Source organism: Aethina tumida, chromosome 4 (assembly GCF_024364675.1).
Source record: "Aethina tumida isolate Nest 87 chromosome 4, icAetTumi1.1, whole genome shotgun sequence".
NCBI lineage: Eukaryota > Metazoa > Arthropoda > Insecta > Coleoptera > Nitidulidae > Aethina > Aethina tumida.
In genome coordinates, this window is record NC_065438.1 from 5,625,865 (window position 1) to 5,649,572 (window position 23,708).

Below are 23,708 nucleotides of genomic sequence, written 5' to 3' on the forward strand. Positions count from 1 at the left end.
TAGAAATAAATTAAAATTCACAATAACTATAGACTTTTTCTATAAGACTAGACTTTTTTTAAAGTATTTGGAAAGTTGATAATGTTAAAGAAGTTTTGAAACAAATATTCCCTTTGTCCCATTATTTATAGGTCTGAATTCAGAAAAAGAAATTGATAAATCTCAAAATCCTGAAGCACTGAACTTGCCTTATTAGTACTTCTTAGAGTACTTTGTTGTTATGTTAAAATAATAATAAATGTAACAAATAAATTAAAGCTGACAATTACTATAGACTTTTTCTTTTAGACTAGACATTTTTAGAGTATTTGGAAAGTTGATAATGTTATGGAAGTTTTGAAATAAATATTCCTTTTGTCCCATTAATTTTATGTCTGAATTCAGAAAATGAAATTGATAAATCTGAAAATTCTGAGGCACTGACCTTGCCTTATTAGTACTCATTTAAATACTTTGTAATGATGTTAAAACTATAATTAATGTATCAATAATAGAAATAAATTAAAGCTGACAATAACTATAGACTTTTTCTTTTAGATTAGACAGAGTATTTGGAAAGTTGATAATGCTAAGGAAGTTTTGAAACAAATATTCCTTTTGTCCCATTAATTTTAGGTCTGACTTCAGAAAATGAAATTGATAATTCTAAAAATCTTTAGGCACTGACTTTGCCTTATTAGTACTCCTTTGTTGTTATGTTAAAACTATAATCAATGTATCAATAATAGAAATAAATTAAAGCTGACAATAATTATAGACTTTTTCTTTTAGATTAGACAGTGTATTTGGAAAGTTGATAATGTTAAGGAAGTTTTGAAATAAATATTCCTTTTGTCCTATTAATTTTAGGTCTGAATTCAGAAAATGAAATTGATAAATCTGAAAATCCTGAGGCACTGACCTTGCCTTATTAGTACTCCTTTAAATACTTTGTAATGATGTTAAAACTATAATTAATGTATCAATAATAGAAATAAATTAAAGCTGACAATAACTATAGACTTTTTCTTTTAGATTAGACAGAGTATTTCGAAAGTTGATAATGCTAAGGATGTTTTGAAACAAATATTCCTTTTGTTCTATTAATTTAAGGTCTGAATTCAGAAAATGAAATTGATAAATCTAAAAATCTTTAGGCACTGACTTTGCCTTATTAGTACTCCTTTGTTGTTATGTTAAAACTATAATCAATGTATCAATAATAGAAATAAATTAAAGCTGACAATAATTATAGACTTTTTCTTTTAGATTAGACAGTGTATTTGGAAAGTTGATAATGTTAAGGAAGTTTTGAAACAAATATTCCTTTTGTCCCATTAATTTTAGGTCTGAATTCAGAAAATGAAATTGATAAATCTGAAAATCCTGAGGCACTGACCTTGCCTTATTAGTACTCCTTTAAATACTTTGTAATGATGTTAAAACTATAATTAATGTATCAATAATAGAAATAAATTAAAGCTGACAATAACTATAGACTTTTTCTTTTAGATTAGACAGAGTATTTCGAAAGTTGATAATGCTAAGGATGTTTTGAAACAAATATTCCTTTTGTTCTATTAATTTAAGGTCTGAATTCAGAAAATGAAATTGATAAATCTAAAAATCTTTAGGCACTGACTTTGCCTTATTAGTACTCCTTTGTTGTTATGTTAAAACTATAATCAATGTATCAATAATAGAAATAAATTAAAGCTGACAATAATTATAGACTTTTTCTTTTAGATTAGACAGAGTATTTGGAAAGTTGATAATGTTAAGGAAGTTTTGAAACAAATATTTCTTTTGTCCCATTAATTTTAGGTCTGAATTCAGAAAATGAAATTGATAAATCTGAAAATCCTGAGGCACTGACCTTGCCTTATTAGTACTCCTTTAAATACTTTGTAATGATGTTAAAATTATAATGAATGTATCAATAATAGAAATAAATTAAAGCTGACAATAACTATAGACTTTTTCTTTTAGATTAGACAGAGTATTTGGAAAGTTGATAATGTTAAGGAAGTTTTGAAACAAATATTCCTTTTCTCCCATTAATTTTATGTCTGAATTCAGAAAATGAAATTGATAAATCTGAAAATCCTGAGGCACTGACCTTGCCTTATTAGTACTCCTTTGAATACTTTGTAGTTATGTTAAAACTTAATCAATGTGTCAATAATAGAAATAAATTAAAGCTGGCAATAACTATAGATTTTTTCTTTTAGACAAGACATTTTTAGAGTTATTTGGAAAATTGATAATATTATGGAGGTTTTGAAACAAATATTCATTTTGTCCCATTATTTATAGGTCTAAACTCAGAAAAAGAAATTGATTAATCTCAAAATCCTGAAGCATTGTCCTTGCCTTATTAATCCTTCTTCGAATACTTTGTTGTTACGTTAAAATTATAATAAACGTAATAATAATAGAAATAAATTAAAGCTGACAAAAACTACAGACTTTTACTTTTAGATTAGACTTTTTTAGGGTATTTGTAAAGTTGATAATGTTAAAGATTCTTTGAAACAAGTATTCTTTTTGTCCCCATAATTAAAGGCCTTAATTTATAAATAAAAAATGAAAATCTCGAAGCATTAATCTTTTTTATTAGTACACTTACGAAAACTTTGTTGTTATGTTAATATAATCATAGAAAATACAACAATAACAGAAATATATATATTCGGTGTTAAAAGCCTTTATACCTTTATAATAATAAGAAAATCTGGTAATAACTATAGATTATTTCCTTTAGAATAAACTTATTTAGTATATTTAGAAAGTTGAAAATATTAAGGATTTTTTAAACAAATATTTCTTTTGACCCAGTATTTATAGGTTTGAATGCAGCAACTTTTACTTATTTTATTTTTATCAATACTCCTACGAATAATTCATTGTTATGTTATGATTAGAATAACTGATAATAATATAAAAAATCTAAAACTGATAAATTTTCTGTTGTAGACTATACTTTTTTTGGTTTGTTTGGAAAGTTGTATAATGTCAAAGATGTTTTGAAACAGATATTGCTTTTGTCCCCTTATTTATAGGTTCGAATTCAAAAAAATATGATAAATCTCAATATCCACACGCATTGATCTCTTTTTTTTTTATTCGTACACCTACGAATACCTTTACAAATTTATAATATTTATGTTATGTCCATTGACACATCCCACATTCTCCTTCCGTTCGACTTCGTAATTTATTGGCGTTTGAAGCAAAACAGTTCCAGCCCACCGTTGCTTAATTGATAAAATAAGCTCATTAATTTCTCTATCGTTAAGCGGTTAATATATTTGTAAACTAAAATTTTATTGCGCAGTCACGTTTGCATGGTGTTTGTCCAACCACTCCCCGCAATTAGTACTGCATTATTAGAAACCTGGACGTTCAATTTTTACCTGTTACATGTAAAAACAACCGAGCCCAAAAATAGGTTTGTTAATATTTGTGATAAAGTTTAGGCAAAGACAGTTTAATGGATTCTGTCGTTCGGCACTTCGATTAGGCGACCGGAAAATGGAGCAAGTAGGAACCGGAAAATATCAGCGAAATTCGGCCTATTTCGCAATATCGACACAATCTTCTTAACAAGTGTATCGGATTCCCCCGAGCCACGGTCAGTTGCGGTTTAGTCGCATGTAACAAGGATCGATAAATCGTCCGAAGAAGTGAAAGCTGCCAAATAAATATGTGTTAAGGGTGGTTTCCTGCACTTTTATACATAATAAAAGGGATTAAATGGGTTTTTATGGCGGAGACGTTTGCATAAAATGTATAAACTCAAGATGGGGGGATAAAATGTGTCAATCTAACGTGAAAAATTTCTTTTTAGGTATTTTTATATGTCGTTTTAATTCATGGTGTGAATGGCTGATCTCGTCACCAACACTTGTATGCATAAATATATAAATATTTTAACTTTTTTTGTCTCATTTTACTATTTTATAACACAGTACGTACGTGTTTATTTATTATATATTGAATATTTTGTATTTAGGACACGAAATTCAGTCCTGTCTTCTCATACTTTGCCAGACATTCAACGTTAAGTAAAGGTGGCATGGAATGAGTTACCTCAAGCTGAAATTGACCACCTCTTTAGATCAATGCCAAGGCGAGACAGCGAGGGTCTATTTCAATAGTTTTATGAAATGATTTATTACTTTCTATTACTCTAAACAGAACACCAAAAATCAATAAAATGGACAAAATTATAGCCACTCTTTATTTTATGGTCTTTCATTGCTCTCAGTGAATCTAAATCGATTATTTAATCGTTACCCACGTTATTAAAAAATTTAAAGAAACTGCCCAAGTGGTAGCTACGAAAATATTTTTCTGAATTCGAAAATGGATAACTGGATAATTCGAATGTAAAAAAATAATCCAATCTTATCGTCAACTGAAATTAAAGCCAACCTGGAGAAAATAGTACTTGTTGACATTATTTCAAGGACTGTGAGAAGATGGTTAATAGATGTTGGTTCGTTTGACCCCAGTTCTATAAGAAAAACCTTGGTTTCTACTAAAAATGTGAAAGTCCAATTATGACTTGGGTAGGATCACATTCACTGGACCACAGAATAGTTTTTAGTGACGAGTCATAATTTAATTTATAAACATATGATTGTTCTGCTTATGTTAAACATCCTACAAGGTCAAAACTACACAAAAAGTTTGTCACTATTTGACTATTTTTTTTTAACTTCTGGCACTGAAAAATTGGTTCCTAGACGCTTCCAAAGGTGAGCTCATAATTTTATTGTGAAGGTTCTCTTCACTCAGTTTTCCATTTTTTCTTCAGTCCCATATGGCAAAATCTATATCTTCTCATTACTCGATCGTACAGAAAATTTCTATCCACATTTTTTGTAGTAAATTGAATGCTCTACAAAAAAGGTATATTACAATTTTTTCATAACTCTTACCGTTTACAAGATATCGGAGATCAAAGATTGAAGAATTTAATAAAAATATTTTTTACTTCCAAATATTATAACTTTTAGATAAGTAAATATTATAAAATGCTCAATATATATTTTTGTAAGAAATTAAATGCTCTACAAAAAATGTCTACTATGGTTAATTGATTACTCTAACTATTTAGAAGATATTCGCATAAGTAAAAAAGAATTTTTGTTAAATTCATCAAACTTTGACCTCCGATATCTTCTAAACTGCATGAGTTATGAAAAAATATAGAATACCTTTTTTGTAGAGCATTCAATTTCCTACAAAAAATGTAAATAGAAATTTTCTGTACGATCAAATAATGAGAAGATATGGATTTTGCCATATGGAACTGAAGAAAAAATGGAAAATTGAGATGAAAATCTGATTTTTGAAGAGCTTTTTTAAGGTGCCCTATATATATTTTTGTAGAAAACAAAAAAGGTTCTCTGTAGTTAATCGATCGATTTTTTAAATTTACTCATTTAAAATTTTGAAAATATTAATAAAAATTTGAATTTATTTTAATAGTTATTTCTAAATTATGACTTATCTTTTTTGTTACAGAATACATTTCTTTTTAATCAATATATTAACAATATTTTCTTTTCATAATTCTATTACCCTAAACAGAATACCAAAAATCAATGAAATGGACAAAATTATAGTAACTTTTTATTCTATGGTCTTTCATAGCTCTCTGTGAATTTAAATCGATTATTTACTAAAGGTATTTTGCTTATTATAAGTTATTATAGTAAGTATTGAAATATTTAAGTTTTTTATTTTATTTTATTTTTTTTAAATAAAATATTCCATACTTTTTTCCAGATTTTTTATTAAAAAAAAATAATAATAAAAAAGTAAATTAGATTTATTCAGATTTAGAACAGATTAGGCAACATTTGTAAAACAAATAAATATTCCATACTCTTTTCCATCACTGTAGATGAATATTTTATTAGTTTTAACTAAAAATTTAAAATAGAAGAAAAATTGTTTAATGAGATTTTAATAATAAGCATTTTAGTAAAATATAAAAAACGCAAAAAAAAAATTTAGAAGTAATAAAATATAAATAGATGTATAAGAGTACAAATCCATTAAAATGAAATTATTCATTATTTTTGTTGTTCTAAAATAAACATTTCATCAATCTTCATTAGTTTGTTATCCACACTTTTTTTTTCATTCAGTATTCACCTTCACTTACACTTTTTCCAATAATTGACGATCCATGTAGGTGTAGTATTGATTTAAAAATTGGTTCATTCATTTCAGTTTTACGTTTCAATTCAATTAGCATATTCCCCTCCCAAAAATCATCAATCACCACACATCACTCCTATACGAAAAACTGTTTACATTAACAACAAATAACGTTCAATTCAACAAACAGTCGAAAAGCACCACTAAATTTTTAACGACGGTTCTCACAACGAAAAAAAATAAAATAATTTTCGTTCGGTATAAATCAACAAATAATAGGAATAATGTTCCTTTTGTTTGATGTTAAGTGACTGATTATAAACACATGTGTTCAATCCATCATTGGCGCACGTTGAGTAAATAAAAACGGTCCGAAATACGCAAAGCATGGCGCACCATCAAAATGTGCTTAAACGCCATCATTTATTTCGGTTTCGCGTTGCCGCTTTTGTGGGCATAATCTAGCGACTGAAATGGGGCATTTCTATCTGTATTAAGGGCCGTTTTTAAATTTTACACGACGCCAGCAGGTATAGCCAAATGGCCCCATTAAAACTGTTTCTAATGTTGGCTTCGAGAATGCAGTATTTTTATATTAATCCTTAAACGAGACAAAATATGAATCTGGAATAGCTTCATAATATTAAAAGAAGGCTTCCTTAACTATTTAGACTTTCTGTATACATTTTTTTTTATTTTTCAATGGCCAAAATTATAACAACTTTTTATTTTGGAACTGTGAGAGAGAAGAAGTAATATTACTTCTTTGCTTCAGCAGTCTGATGATGTCGAAGATGGTACAAACCATCAATACTCAGTTAAGGCTTTGAGGCAGATGTCAACAACTCTTATTCTTATCTACTGACGTTTTAACAAGAATTGAGACATCTTATGAAAGTCCAAAAGAATCTGCGGAATTATTTGTCAGATTAAACGAAAAGTATCTACTTTGTCCGGGTACCAACCATCACATTTTATCGTACTTGATGGCCTATTGTTGGAGTCTAACTATTTTTTGAAATAACTACTTAATTGTGTATCATTGTTAACGAACAGTTGGAGCCAATAAAAATATAAATATCATTAAAAAATAGACAATCTCAAAAACTACAAGTAAGAGACAAGATATAAAAATTGTTTTGGGCATAAAAATTACACAGCAGCAATTGAAAAATCGTTGACAGCAAAATGAATACTAACCTGAACATCTTCAACATCATCAGACTGCTGAAGAGAAGAAATAACATTACTTCTTTTCTTCAGCAGTCTGATGATGTCGAAGATGGTACAAACCATCAATACTCAGTTAAGGCTTTGAGGCAGATGTCAACAACTCTTATTCTTATCTACTGACGTTTTAACAAGAATTGAGACATCTTATGAAAGTCCAAAAGGATCTGCGGAATTATTTGTCAGATTAAACGAAAAGAATCTACTTTGTCCGGGTACCAACCATCACATTTTATCGTACTTGATGGCCTATTGTTGGAGTCTAACTACCTTTTGAAATAATTACTTAATTGTGTATCATTGTTAACGAACAGTTGGAGCCAATAAAAATATAAATAACATTAAAAAATAACCAATCCCAAAAACTACAAGTAATAGACAAAATATAAAAATTGTTTTGGGCATAAAAATTACACAGCAACAATTGAAAAATCGTTGGCAGCAAAATGAATACTAACCTGAACATCTTCGACATCATCAGACTGCTGAAGAGAAGAAATAACATTACTTCTTTTCTTCAGCAGTCTGATGATGTCGAAGATGGTACAAAACATCAATACTCAGTGAAGGCTTTGAAGCAGATGTCAACAACTCTTACTCTTTTCTACTGACGTTTTAAAAAGAATTGAGACATCTTATGAAAGTCCAAAGGAATTTGCGGAATTATTTGTCAGATTAAACGAAAAGAATCTACTTTATCCGAGTACCAACCATCTCATTTTATCGTACTTGATGGCCTATTGTTGGAGTCTAACTACCTTTTGAAATAATTACTTAATTGTGTATCATTGTTAACGAACAGTTGGAGCCAATAAAAATATAAATAACATTAAAAAATAACCAGTCCCAAAAACTACAAGTAATAGACAAAATATAAAAATTGTTTTGGGCATAAAAATTACACAGCAACAATTGAAAAATCGTTGGCAGCAAAATGAATACTAACCTGAACATCTTCGACATCATCAGACTGCTGAAGAGAAGAAATAACATTACTTCTTTTCTTCAGCAGTCTGATGATGTCGAAGATGGTTCAAAACATCAATACTCAGTGAAGGCTTTGAGGCAGATGTCAACAACTCTTACTCTTATCTACTGACGTTTTAACAAGAATTGAGACATCTTATGAAAGTCCAAAGGAATTTGCGGAATTATTTGTCAGATTAAACGAAAAGAATCTACTTTATCCGAGTACCAACCATCTCATTTTATCGTACATGATGGCCTATTGTTGGAGTCTAACTACTTTTTGAAATAACTACTTAATTGTGTATCATTGTTAACGAAGAGTTAGAGCCAATAAAAATATAAATAACATTAAAAAATAGCCAATCTCAAAAACTACAAGTAAGAGATAAAATATAAAAATTGTTTTGGGTATAAAAATTACACAGCAACAATTGAAAAATCGTTGGCAGCAAAATGAATACTAATCTGAACATCTTCGACATCATCAGACTGCTGAAGAGAAGAAATAACATTACTTCTTTTCTTCAGCAGTCTGATGATGTCGAAGATGGTACAAAACATCAATACTCAGTGAAGGCTTTGAGGCAGATGTCAACAACTCTTACTCTTATCTACTGACGTTTTAACAAGAATTGAGACATCTTATGAAAGTCCAAAGGAATCTGCGGAATTATTTGTCAGATTAAACGAAAAGAATCTACTTTGTCCGAGTACCAACCATCTCATTTTATCGTACTTGATGGCCTATTGTTGGAGTCTAACTACCTTTTGAAATAATTACTTAATTGTGTATCATTGTTAACGAACAGTTGGAGCAAATAAAAATATAAATAACATTAAAAAATAGACAATCTCAAAAACTACAAGTAAGAGACAAAATATAAAAATAGTTTTGGGCATAAAAATTACACAGCAACAATTGAAAAATCGTTGGCAGCAAAATGAATACTAACCTGAACATCTTCGACATCATCAGACTGCTGAAGAGAAGAAATAACATTACTTCTTTTCTTCAGCAGTCTGATGATGTCGAAGATGGTACAAAACATCAATAATCAGTGAAGGCTTTGAAGCAGATGTCAACAACTCTTATTCTTATCTACTGATGTTTTAACAAAAATTGAGATATCATATGAAAGTCCAAAGGAATCTGAGGAATTATTTGTCAGATTAAACGAAAAGAATCTACTTTATCCGGGTACCAACCATCACATTTTATCGGGCTTGATGGCCTATTGTTGGAGTCTAACTACTTTTTGAAATAACTACTTAATTGTGTATCATTGTTAACGAACACTTGGAGCCAATAAAAATATAAATATCATTAAAAAATAGACAATCTCAAAAACTACAAGTAAGAGACAAGATATAAAAATTGTTTTGGGCATAAAAATTACACAGCAACAATTGAAAAATCGTTGGCAGCAAAATGAATACTAACCTGGGATGCTAAAGACCATATTTTCTGAATGATTTCGAAAGGGTGGATGTTTCAAATTAGATCTAAACGTCGAATATTCCTTACAAAGAGCTTATTTAACTGAACCACGATGCTTACGATTTGAATAAAACTCGTCATATGTACATTTCGATTAAACTTACTTTGAATTGCGGCTGCACACGACAAATCTCTTTAGTGTTCCCATTCGAGTTTATTTTATGGCCGCCCATATTGCACACAAAAACGTTTATGTGAAAGGGGGTGTCTGTAAAAGCCAATTACAACTTGACTGGATGTTCTGACTTAACTGGAAGTTATACTAACCTTTTTTTTATATATATTAAACCCCGGCTTATTTTGTTTTGCGTTAATCTTATTGCTACAACGAATCGTGTTTAAGGGTGTGTCAGTTGTGCGCCCTTAGCGTTATTGCCGTGTCCAAGTGCACATATCAAAATAAAATCGTTTTAATACATCGTACGTACCGAGTATGCATTTTTCCGATAAGGAGGATCATTTTTATTTTATAACGTAAAACCGGTCCGTGATTGCCATATTGTGGAAATGATTTTTCCGTTGTTCCGGCCCGGCTTCGTGGGTGAAATGAGTGGAGTTGTAGTGGTTTTAATCAATGGGATTTTGCGATGAAACTTTTAAAACCGGAGTTTTAAGTTTCCACGCTTTTCGCACAAATTGTTCTATTGTAGAAAATTTTATATTTTATATTAATCTGGTGAAAAACTGTCCTGTCTGAAATATTTTAAATTGTGTTTTTTATTAGGAAATGAGGTATTCAAATATTTAAGAGGTGACCTGAAAAATGTGGCTATTAAATAAAATTTATGTTGATTTCTATAAAAAATAAAATACTTATAATATTATAAGTAAATGACTTAATATTGACATTTATATTAATTTTTTGTTTTTAATTAATTAAATGTGTTTGAATTCTTCTCAAATTGTTCATTAGGGGCATCATTAATTCAATATATGGGAAAATTGTTATTTATTATATCCATGTAAATAAATTAGTTTAAAATTTATGTTGATTTCTATAAAAAATTTTATAATATTGTAATGTATTATTGAAATTTTATTAATTTTTAGTTTTTAATTAATTAAATGTGTTTGGAATCCTTCTCATGTTATTCATTAGAAGCATCATTGATTCAATATATGTACAAATACATTACTTGATCGCACAGAAAATTTCTATTCACATTTTTTGTAGGAAATTGAACGCTCTACCAAAAAGGTATCTTACAATTTTTTCATAACTCTTACCGTTTAGAAGATATTGGAGGCCAGAGTTTCAAGAATTTAATAAAAATTCTTGTTTACCTGTGCGAATATCTTCTAAATAGTTAGAGTAATCAATTAACCACAAAAGACCTTTTTTGTAGAGCATATAAATTTCTGAAAAAATATATATTGGGCATTTTATAATATTTACTTATGTAAGAGTTATAATATTTAGAAGTAAAAAGGAAATTTATATTAAATTCTTCAAACTTTGACCTCCAATATCTTCTAAATGGTAAGAGTTATGAAAAAATTGTAAGATACCTTTTTTATAGAATACCCAATTTCCTACAAAAAATTTAAATAGTATTTTTTTGTACGATCAAGCAATGGCAAGATATAGATTTTTCCATATGGAGCTGAAGAAAAAATTGTAAATTGAGATAAGGAGGACTCTTTTTTACTTGTGCGAATATCTTCCAAATAGTTAGAGTAATCCATTAACCACAGAAGTGCTTTCTTGTAGAGCATTTAATTTTCTACAAAAATATACATTGGGCATTTTATAATATTTACTTATGTAAGAGTTATAATATTTAGAAGTAAAAATTCTTCAAACTTTGACCTCCATTATCTTCTAAATGGTAAGTGTTATGAAAAAATTGTAAAGTACCTTTTTTATAGAGTGCTCAATTTCTTACAAAAAATGTAAATAGTATTTTTTTGTACGATTAAGCAATATCAAGATATAGATTTTTCCATATGGTGCTGAAGAAAAAATTGAAAATTGAGATAAGGACGACTCTTTTTTACTTGTGCGAATATCTTCTAAATAGTTAGAGTAATCAATTAACCACAGAAGTGCTTTTTTGTAGAGCATTTAATTTTCTACAAAAATATATAATGGGCATTTTATAATATTTATTTATGTAAGAGTTATAATATTTAGAAGTAAAAAGGAAATTTATATTAAATTCGTCAAACTTTGACCTCCAATATTTTCTAAATGGTAAAAGTTGTGAAAAAATTGTAAGATACCTTTTTTATAGAGTGCTCAATTTCCTACAAAAAATGTAAATAGTATTTTTTTGTACGATTAAGCAATGGCAAGATATAGATTTTTCCATATGGTGCTGAAGAAAAAATTGAAAATTGAGATGAGGAGGACTCTTTTTTACCTGTGCGAATATCTTCTAAATAGTTAGAGTAATCAATTAACCACAGAAGTGCTTTTTTGTAGAACATTTAATTTTCTAATTAATATATATTGGGCATTTTATAATATTTACTTATTTAAGAGTTATAATATTTAGGAGTAAAAAAGAAATTTTTATTAAATTCTTCGATCTTTGACCTCCAATATCTTTTAAATGGTAAGAGTTAAGAAAAAATTGTAAGATACCTTTTTTCTCGAGTGCTCAATTTCCTACAAAAAATGGTAAATGGAATTTTTTTGTACGATCAAGTAATGGCAAGATATGAATTTTTTCATTTGGTGCTTCACTTTCAGATTCAAGATTTATGTTAATTTCTATCAAAAATATAATACTATGTAATCTTATAAGTATTATTTTAAGTATTATTATCCGGTTATCGTTTTTCTCAAGTTTTTTAATGTTAGACAAATTTTTTTGTAGTCACCTGACCATTAAATCTTAAATGAAATAAATGGTCACAAAAATATAACACTTTTTCAAAAAATATACAATACTAGCCATAATTATATTTTATTTTTATGTAGATGAAAAGAAATAATATAATTATTTTAAATAAAGTAGTTTGATTGGATTTAATTAGAGGTAAGCATTTTATAATTAACAATAAATATGTGGGCTAATTCTCTTGCCACAACTATATAAGAAACACACTTGTAGAGTTCCTTAGAAATCTGCGAACATTTGTAAGAAAATCTGTAACTTTCTATAAGGCTTCAGATAATTATCAATTCTCCATTTCCTGTAATTTACAGAAGACCTTATGGATTCGTAAATATTTACTAATAGCTTGGGTCAAAGCAGGTTCATTTGTTCATGTTAGATTACATGTTTTGATGTTTAACAGCAATACACTGGATTTTCATATATAAAATATTTTATTTCCTGGGGAAATAATATGTCAAGTAAACACATTTTAATTCACTAAATTGTATACAAAATTCATACATTTTATTTAAAATTCATTCAGAAGTTATTAAAATTTCAATATTCCCATTGATAAAAAATTGTGGATAAAACATTTCAGTAGTTAACTGTAGCAAATATTTGACATTGATTATTGTTTGAGCCTATTTTTATAAATAACGATGGACAGGATGATTCAGAGAAGCACCAATAAAAATGTGACTTTTCTTCATCAATAATAACAGGTTTATTTTTAAAAATTGATGGAAGCAACGTCAAAAAATAGATCAGAACTTGTTAGGTTACAAACGATTTCCACTGTTTCCACTGTTATTAACGGAATTTTTCCCGCCTTCAAAAATAATTTGTGCACGCCATTGATGAGACAACAATTATTTATGTAAATTTTATTGCCAGTTGCTTTTAACACTTCAGTAAATCATCACGTGGTCGAATTTCATTAGTGTGCACTTGCCAATTTCCGTGACAGAATATAAAAAAACCTTCCAGCCGTGTCACACAAAGCCGCTTAAAAATTGGATTTTATTTCCACTTTGGTGGACGATAGAGAAATTGAGTTTTTCTGCAGCACCAAAGCGTTTACATGTGTGAGCTTTGATCCGCGAGAGTAAGTGTCGAATTGATTTCAGGTTTGTACCATATTTTATCGCGGAATTAAATAATTGCATCATATGGCCATTAGCGAAAACTTCTGGGACTGTATGTTTTGCGATAAACTGTATAATCAATTAATGCTCTTTAAATATTAAACATTTCAAGTGAATAACGTTGATGGATCATTTTATTATTGGGGGTTCACCTAAAGCCGTTTTGGTTCAGTGGAGCTTGTTCAAAGGATCCTTGATAGGGTCTCTAATCAATTCGTAATTAACATAAGTAGCCAGCTCATAATTATAAACTAAATTTATGTATAAATAGAACAGAAAATAATATATTGAAAGAGCTTACTCTAAGTTTATGTAATATAATTAGTAAATTAGTTATTTTACATTCTATAAAAATATTTTTCTTTAATATGAAAGTTTTGTATTATATTTTATTGCCGAAGTTTTAGACATTTAAAAGCTTTTTTATATTATGTGCTTGAAAAACACCTGGAGGTGAAAAATAAAAATGTATCCAACAGTGAATACAGCAACATAAATGATAAAGAATATTTACCTTTTTAAGCAACTTTTTAAAATAAATTAAAAACATCACAAAGTCTAAAGATGACACATTTATTAATTTAATTAATCTTTAAGGTAATTTTTAGATATTATAGTTTATAATAATTTCCTGCCCCATTTTACATAATAAAAGGGATTAAATGAGTTTTATGACGGAGACTTTTGCATAAAATATATAAATTCAAGATGGGGAGATAAAATGTATCAATCTGATGTTAAAAAAATCTTTTTAGATACTTTGTTTATTGTCTTAATTCATGGTGAGAGTGGCTGATCTTGTCACCAACACTTATATGCATAAATATATAAATATTTCAACATTTTTTTGTCTCATTTTACTATTTTATAACATAGTACATGTTTACTTACTATATATTGAATATTTTGTATTCAGAACACGAAATTCAGTCCTGTCTTCTCATACTTTGCCAGACATTCAACGTTAAGTAGAGGTGGCTTGGAATGAGTTACCTCAGACTGAAATTGACCACCTCTTTAGATCAATGCCAAGGCGAGACAGCGAGGGTCTATTTCAGTAGTTTTATAAAATGATTTATTACTTTCTATTACTCTAAACAGAACACCAAAAATCAATGAAATGGACAAAATTATAGACACTCTTTATTTTATGGTCTTTCATTGCTTTCAGTGAATCTAAATCGATTATTTAATCGTTACCCACGTTATTAAAAAATTTAAAGAAACTGCCCAAGTGGTAGCTACGAAAATATTTTTCTGATTTCGAAAATCGATAACTGCATAATTCGAATGTAAAAAAATAATCCAATCTTATCGTCAACAGAAATTAAAGCCAACCTGGAGAAAATAGTACTTGTTGACATTATTTCAAGGACTGTGAGAAGATGGTTATTAGATGTAAGTTCGTTTGACCCCAGTCCTACAAGAAAAACCTTGGTTTCTACTAAAAATGTGAAAGTCCAATTATGACTTGGGTAGGATCACATTCACTGGACCACAGAATAGTTTTTAGTGACGAGTCTTAATTTAATTTATAAACATATGATTGTTCTGCTTATGTTAAACATCCTACAATGTCAAAACTACACAAAAAGTTTGTCACTATTTGACTATTTTTTTTTAATTTCAAGCACTGAAAAATTGGTTCCTAGACACCGCCAAAGATGAGCTCTTAATGTTAATGTGAAGGCCATATCTGGCCATTCCTTGATCGTACAAAAAAATTCTATTTACATTTTTTGTAGGAAATTGAGCATTCTACAAAAAAGGTATCTTACAATTTTTTCATAACTCTTATCGTTTACAAGATATCGGAGGTCAAAGATTGAAGAATTGAATAAATTTTTCTTTTACTTCTAAATATTATAACTCTTAAATAAGTAAATATTATAAAATGCCCAATATATATTTTTGTAGGAAATTAAATGCTCTACAAAAAATGTCTACTGTGGTTAAATGATTACTCTAACTATTTAGAAGATATTCGTATAAGTAAAAAAGAATTTTTGTTAAATTCATCTAACTTTGACCTCCAATATCTTATAAACTGTATGAGTTATGAAAAAATTGTAAGATACCTTTTTTGTAGAGCATTCAATTTTCTACAAAAAATGTAAATAGAAATTTTCTGTAAGATCGAGTAATGAGAAGATATGGATTTTGCCATATGGGACTGAAGAAAAAATGGGAAATTGAGATGAGAAGCTGATTTTTGAAGAGCTTTTTTTAAGGTGCCCTATATATATTTTTGTAGAAAACATAAAAGGTTCTCTGTAGTTAATCGATTACTCTAACCATTCAGAAAATTCGCATTCAAATCCCAGGGCGTATTGATTTTATTAGTTTTTTAATAAATATATTAAATTTATCCATTAAAAATTTTGAAAATATTCATAAAAATTTGAATTTATTTTAATAGAATGATAGTTACGACTTATCTTTTTTGTTACAGAATATATTTCTTTCTAATCAATTTGTTAACAATATTTTCTTTTCATAATTTTGCTCTTATCACAATTTAGTATTGTGTTTTAATATTTTTCAATGGGTTTATTTAAAATGTAACTCAATTTTTTTTTTCACAAAATTTATAATTGAATATTTTTTGTATGGGGAATTTGATAATTCTGCCCCTCAGTTTGTGTATTCATGTATATAACAATGACCATTCATGTAACAACAATAGTAAATTAATATTATTTTAACAATTGAGAGTAAATATAAGGGCGAAAATATATAAGTTACTATCACCCCCTCAAACTTTAATTTCTATTTTTAGACAATTTTGATTTAATTAAAAAAAAATATTATTTAAATTTTATTTTCAGAATTTTCATGATATGTCACATATTCATAAGGGAATATATTTTAAAAGTTTCATAAAAATAATTTTTAAAAATACTAATTATATTTTAATGATGGAAAATTCAACGAACTTTCCAATCAGATCATTAATCCTAAATGTACAGTTTCATGTGCGTGACGAATTGGTAATTGCTTTTAGTTGACAACCAGCCACAAATTATGTATTTTCCATAGAGTTTTTATTAAAAAAAAACCTAAATAGGTCAAAAAGTAACATAAAAATATGAGAAACCTCAGAAAAATTATAAAATTAAATAGTTACCTTATTGTATAATAAAATAAATAATAATAAATGTCTTATAATTTTTTAATAATTAAATTAATTGCATTAAATTCCATAAAATAATTTTTATTGAACATAAATGCGGAGATCAAATGATCAAATGTTCAGTTGCAGTGTGAGAGACTTTTAAACTTTTCTCCCTCACCTTAAAATATTCGACCAATCCGAACTAAACGGCAATTAATCTTGCACAAACGACTGAACGTTCGAATACTTATAATTGGGCGCGAGATTGATTGCAGATTGACCGGGAATAATCCAACGACAACTGACTGTTGAGATTTAATCCCGGTGTCGGATTCAATTGGGCATGGATAAAAAAAAGCCCAGCGACACGTTTCCCAGGGGTTGTCAACCAGTAAATTGATTTGAACGTGCGCTTCTTTTTTAAAACAATTAATTAGTGACAATTTGTTCGTGAGACACACTTAAACATGCACGGCCAAATTGGGGTGCAAACCACAGCAATTTCCGATAGATTAATGACCATAATCGGGGGGAAAGGTGTTCAATGTTCGAATCATATGATATTACATTTCGATGGGGTTGTTAATTATTCCTGAAACAACAACTTTACTAATTTTGGTACAGCCGAAAGTCATTAATCAAGTATTCGATAACTGTTATAGTTTAGTACCATGTTTTAATCATGAAATATTAAATCATTCATCCACGGGATTTAATAGACTCTACAGTTTAAGTTCTGTAAATTATAGTTATTTATTTGAAACTATAAATGTAAAATAATTCTTTTAATTGTCAAGATAATATTAAAAAATTCTTAAAATTATTTTACTAATTTTATCATTTATGTAACATTTTACAATTTTAATATAAAATTGTCATTTTTCTAAATAAAATTGAACAAGCCCCTAAGATAAACTTTAACCAAATTTCTTATATTTTATTTATTTGTTTCATAATATTTCTAAACGAGGTTCAGTATATTATTAATGAGTTTAAGTATGTAAATTGTAGTTTAAAATTATAAATTTAAAAAAAGTTGTCATTTGTCTGGATAAAATTGAATAAATCCCAAGATAAACATTAACCAAATTCCTTATACTTTATATATTTATTTAATGATATTTCTAAACGAAGTTCAGTACATTATTGATGAGTTTAAGTATGTAAATTGTAGTTTAAAATTATAAATTTAAAAAAAATTGTCATTTGTCTGGATAAAATTGAATAAATCCCAAGATAAACTTTAACCAAATTCCTTATACTTTATATATTTCTTTCATGATATTTCTAAACGTGGTTCAGTACATTATTAATGAGTTTAAGTATTTAAATTGTAGTTTATAATTATAAATTTAAAAAAAAATGTCATTTATCTGGGTAAAATTGAATAAATCCCAAGACAAACTTTAACCAAATTCCTTATACTTTATATATTTATTTAATGATATTTCTAAACGAAGTTCAGTACATTATTGATGAGTTTAAGTATGTAAATTGTAGTTTAAAATTATAAATTTAAAAAAAATTGTCATTTATCTGGGTAAAATTGAATAAATCCCAAGACAAACTTTAACCAAATTCCTTATACTTTATTTATTTCTTTCATGATATTTCTAAACGAAGTTCAGTACATTATTGATGAGTTTAAGTATGTAAATTGTAGTTTAAAATTATAAATTTAAAAAAAATTGTCATTTGTCTGGATAAAATTGAATAAATCCCAAGATAAACTTTAACCAAATTCCTTATACTTTATTTATTTCTTTCATGATATTTCTAAACGTGGTTCAGTACATTATTAACGAATTTAAGTATGTAAATTATAGTTTAAAATTATAAATTTAAAAAAAAAATGTCATTTATCTGGATAAAATTGAATAAATCCCAAGACAAACTTTAACCAAATTCCTTATACTTTATATATTTATTTAATGATATTTCTAAACGAGGTTCAGTATATTATTAATGAGTTTAAGTATGTAAATTGTAGTTTAAAATTATAAATTTATAAAAAGTTGTCATTTGTCTGGATAAAATGGAATAAATCCGAAGATAAACTTTAACCAAATTCCTTATACTTTATATATTTCTTTCATGATATTTCTAAACGAGGATCAGTACATTATTGATGAGTTTAAGTATACAAATTGTAGTTTAAAATTACAAATTTAAAATAAAATTGTCATTTGTCTGTAAAAAATTGAACAATTTCTTAAGATAAACTTATATTGTATTTCTTTCATGATATTTACAATTATAAATAATTTTCTTATTGGTACTATTATATGATTTATTAGTTTTATTGCTAATCCAAATATTTTTAAAACATATAATATTAGTATTATTTATATAGCGAATCCAGAAGTAAATTTTTATAACATGATATTTATAAAAGGGGTTCAATACATTATCTAAGAGTTAAAGTATGTAAATTGTACTTTAAAATTATAAATTTAAAATAAAATTCTCATTTGTTTAGACAAAATAAACATTATTTTTTCCTTTCATAATATTTATAAAAGAATTTCAATACATTATCAATGAGTTTAAGTATGTAAATTATGGCTTAAAATTAAAAATTTAAAATAAAATTATTATTTTGTGTAAATTAAATTGCACAAGTCAATGTATCAATGAGTTTATTTAATTATAAAATTAGTAATTTTAATAGATAACTAAAAAAGTTATAATTATTTTTTAATTTGTAAAACTGAAATAAAATTGTAATTTATCTATATAAATTTTAGAAGAGCTTTGAAGAGGAACTTTGTCTAAGTTTCTTAAATTTTATTTATTTCATTAAACCATGCTAAGAGTTTTAATTAATAATACTAGGAAAGTCGTTTCATCAAAGGGCTCATCAAAGTTAGGTTTGCATCAAATGCAAATTAATCACATGATATTAGTGGTATCGAGATTGCAAAATGATGGATAGGATGTGACTTAATCGATTACATTTATCTCTTCGTCATTTTAATTTGATATCTTGTTTACTGAACCTTTGATGTTTCGTTTATATACATAATTATTTTTTGCACACCTCATTTTATTAATACTATTATTTTTATTAGAGTTGTGATTTATCAAATTTTAATAATTTTAAGACGTTGTTATACAAGAAACTTTGTCAATTAGTATGATTAGCAAGTTCACAAATAATCAATCTTATTTTCGATTTAAACATTATTCGTGGAAAGTGTGATAGATCACATTGTAATTAATTTTAAATTAAGGGCGCACATGCGACTTCAATTTCACCCCTTCTAATCGATCGACAACTAAATTGCGACCACAAAGAGTTTTATCAACATATTCTAATTAAATTCTAGTAGTAGTGGTAGTTAAGGTGGAAGAAAATGTGTGGAAACTTTCCGCTTTAGTTACAAATTTAACACTGTAATCATTTTGTTGAAAGCCCCCCCATTAAAATAATTAATATTTTCATTTTTGCCCTTATTAAACGTAACACACTACTTAACAGCCAATCTTTCAGCAGTGCAAACGTATGTCGAATTTATGGGCGCCAATAAATTTTTTTATTGAGATTGATATCTCCTTTCGCAAATGGTAGTATTTAAATTGGAATATATAATTTATGGCAACCCTATCAAAGTTTAGTGTCGCGTTACGTCGTAAACACGTGGAGTTATGTGAAACTTCTTTTGTGTTTTTTGATTAATTTCTTTAAGGGCTTAATCAACGACATTTATATAACATCAAAACTATAACCATTATATTATTACTTTACCTTCTCCTGAATTATTTATAGATAATACATAAATAATTGGGGATACATAAATAAAATCCATTTTATGAGGTTTATATTTATAATTCGTTCATTAATGAAGTCGTGAAATGTGGTTTTATAACTGAAACAATGGGTTAATTTGTAAATTGGGCCATCGTAAAATATTCTAGCCACGAATAACTATTTTTAAATTTAAACTGATTTTATAATTATAAATATTTTTCTTACTGGTATTATTGCCTGATTTATTAATTTTATTGACAATCCAAATATTTTTAAAATGATTAATATTAGTATTATTTATATAGTGAATCCAGAAATAAATTTTAAGGTCGACAAATTTAGAGGTTACTAAGATAAAATTTAATCAAATTTTTTATTTTGTATTTATTTCTTTTATGTTATTTATAAATGAGGTTCAATACATTATCAATAAGTTTAAGTATGTAAATTGTAGTTTAAAATTATAAATTTAATAAAAGTTGTCATTTGTCTGGATAAAATTGAATAAATCCCAAGATAAACATTAACCAAATTCCTTATACTTTATATATTTCTTTCATAATATTTCTAAACGAGGTTCAGTACATTATTAATGAGTTTAAGTATGTAAATTGTAGTTTAAAATTATAAATTTTAAAAAAAATTGTCATTTGTCTGGATAAGATTGAATAAATCCCAAGATAATCTTTAACCAAATTCCTTATACTTTATTTATTTCTTTCATGATATTTCTAAACGAGGTTCAGTACATTATTAATAAGTTTAAGTATGTAACTTGTAGTTTAAAATCATAAATTTAAAAAAAGTTGTCATTTGTCTGGATAAAATTGAATAAATACCAAGATAAACTTTAACCAAATTCCTTACACTTTATTTATTTCTTTCCTGTTATTTCTAAACGAGGTTCAGTACATTATTAATGAGTTTAAGTATGTAACTTAGAGTTTAAAATTATAAATTTAAAAAAAGTTGTCATTTGTCTGGATAAAATTGAATAAATCCCAAGATAAACATTAACCAAATTCCTTATACTTTATATATTTCTTTCATAATATTTCTAAACGAGGTTCAGTACATTATTAATGAGTTTAAGTATGTAAATTGTAGTTTAAAATTATAAATTTTAAAAAAAATTGTCATTTGTCTGGATAAGATTGAATAAATCCCAAGATAATCTTTAACCAAATTCCTTATACTTTATTTATTTCTTTCATGATATTTCTAAACGAGGTTCAGTACATTATTAATAAGTTTAAGTATGTAACTTGTAGTTTAAAATTATAAATTTAAAAAAAGTTGTCATTTGTCTGGATAAAATTGAATAAATACCAAGATAAACTTTAACCAAATTCCTTATATTTTATTTATTTCTTTCATGATATTTCTAAACGAGGTTCAGTACATTATTAATGAGTTTAAGTATCTAAATTGTAGTTTAAAATTATAAATTTAAAAAAAGTTGTCATTTGTCTGGATAAAATTGAATAAATCCCAAGATAAACTTTAACCAAATTCCTTACACTTTATTTATTTCTTTCCTGTTATTTCTAAACGAGGTTCAGTACATTATTAATGAGTTTAAGTATGTAACTTAGAGTTTAAAATTATAAATTTAAAAAAAGTTGTCATTTGTCTGGATAAAATTGAATAAATCCCAAGACAAACTTTAACCAAATTCCTTATACTTTATTTATTTCTTTCATGATATTTCTAAACGAGATTCAGTACATTATTAATGAGTTTAAGTATGTAAATTGTAGTTTAAAATTATAAATTTTAAAAAAATTGTCATTTGTCTGGATAAGATTGAATAAATCCCAAGATAATCTTTAACCAAATTCCTTATACTTTATTTATTTCTTTCATGATATTTCTAAACGAGGTTCAGTACATTATTAATAAGTTTAAGTATGTAAATTGTAGTTTAAAATTATAAATTTAAAAAAGTTGTCATTTGTCTGGATAAAATTGAATAAATCCCAAGATAAACTTTAACCAAATTCCTTACACTTTATTTATTTCTTTCGTGTTATTTCTAAACGAGGTTCAGTACATTATTAATGAGTTTAAGTATGTAACTTAAAGTTTAAAATTATAAATTTAAAAAAAGTTGTCATTTGTCTGGATAAAATTGAATAAATCCCAAGATAAACTTTAACTAAATACCTTATACTATATATATTTCTTTCATAATATTTCTAAACGAAGTTCAATACATTATTAATGAGTTTAAGTATGTAAATTGTAGTTTAAAATTATAAATTTAAAAAAAGTTGTCATTTGTCTGGATAAAATTGAATAAATCCCAAGATAAACTTTAACCAAATTCCTTATACTTTGTATATTTCTTTCATGATATTTCTAAACGAAGTTCAGTACATTATTGATGAGTTTAAGTATGTTAATTGTAGTTTAAAATTATAAATTTAAAATAAAATTGTCATTTGTCTGTATAAAATTGAACAATTTCTTAAGATAAACTTATATTTTATTTCTTTCATGATATTTACAATTATAAATAATTTTCTTATTAGTATTATTATATGATTTATTAGTTTTATTGATAATCCAAATATTTTTAAAACATATAATATTAGTATTATTTATATAGCGAATCCAGAAATAAATTTTAAGGTCGAAAACTTTGAAGGTTACTTTCCAATAATTTTTTATTGGTCTGATTAACTGATTTTTGATTATTAATTTTCCCCCTAATGTATGTTTGTGTTTTTAAATACATTGTATATTGTAAATAATTTCCTCGTACCATTTATAAACATTTAATTAGTGCCCGTCATGCGGTAGAAAAACAAACTGCAAGAAATAGTTTGACCGGAAATTTCATTAACCTTGTTTAGACAAATTTTCATTACTAGTTGTTTCTTAATTCCTCGTTCACTTTAAACGATCGCACTGAGTTATTCAAAATAGTCCGACTCTCACTGCTTTAAGAAATAGTTGTCCGGCTTTGGAATTGCCAGCTTGTCCCATTTTATGTTAATCAGACAATAGCAGG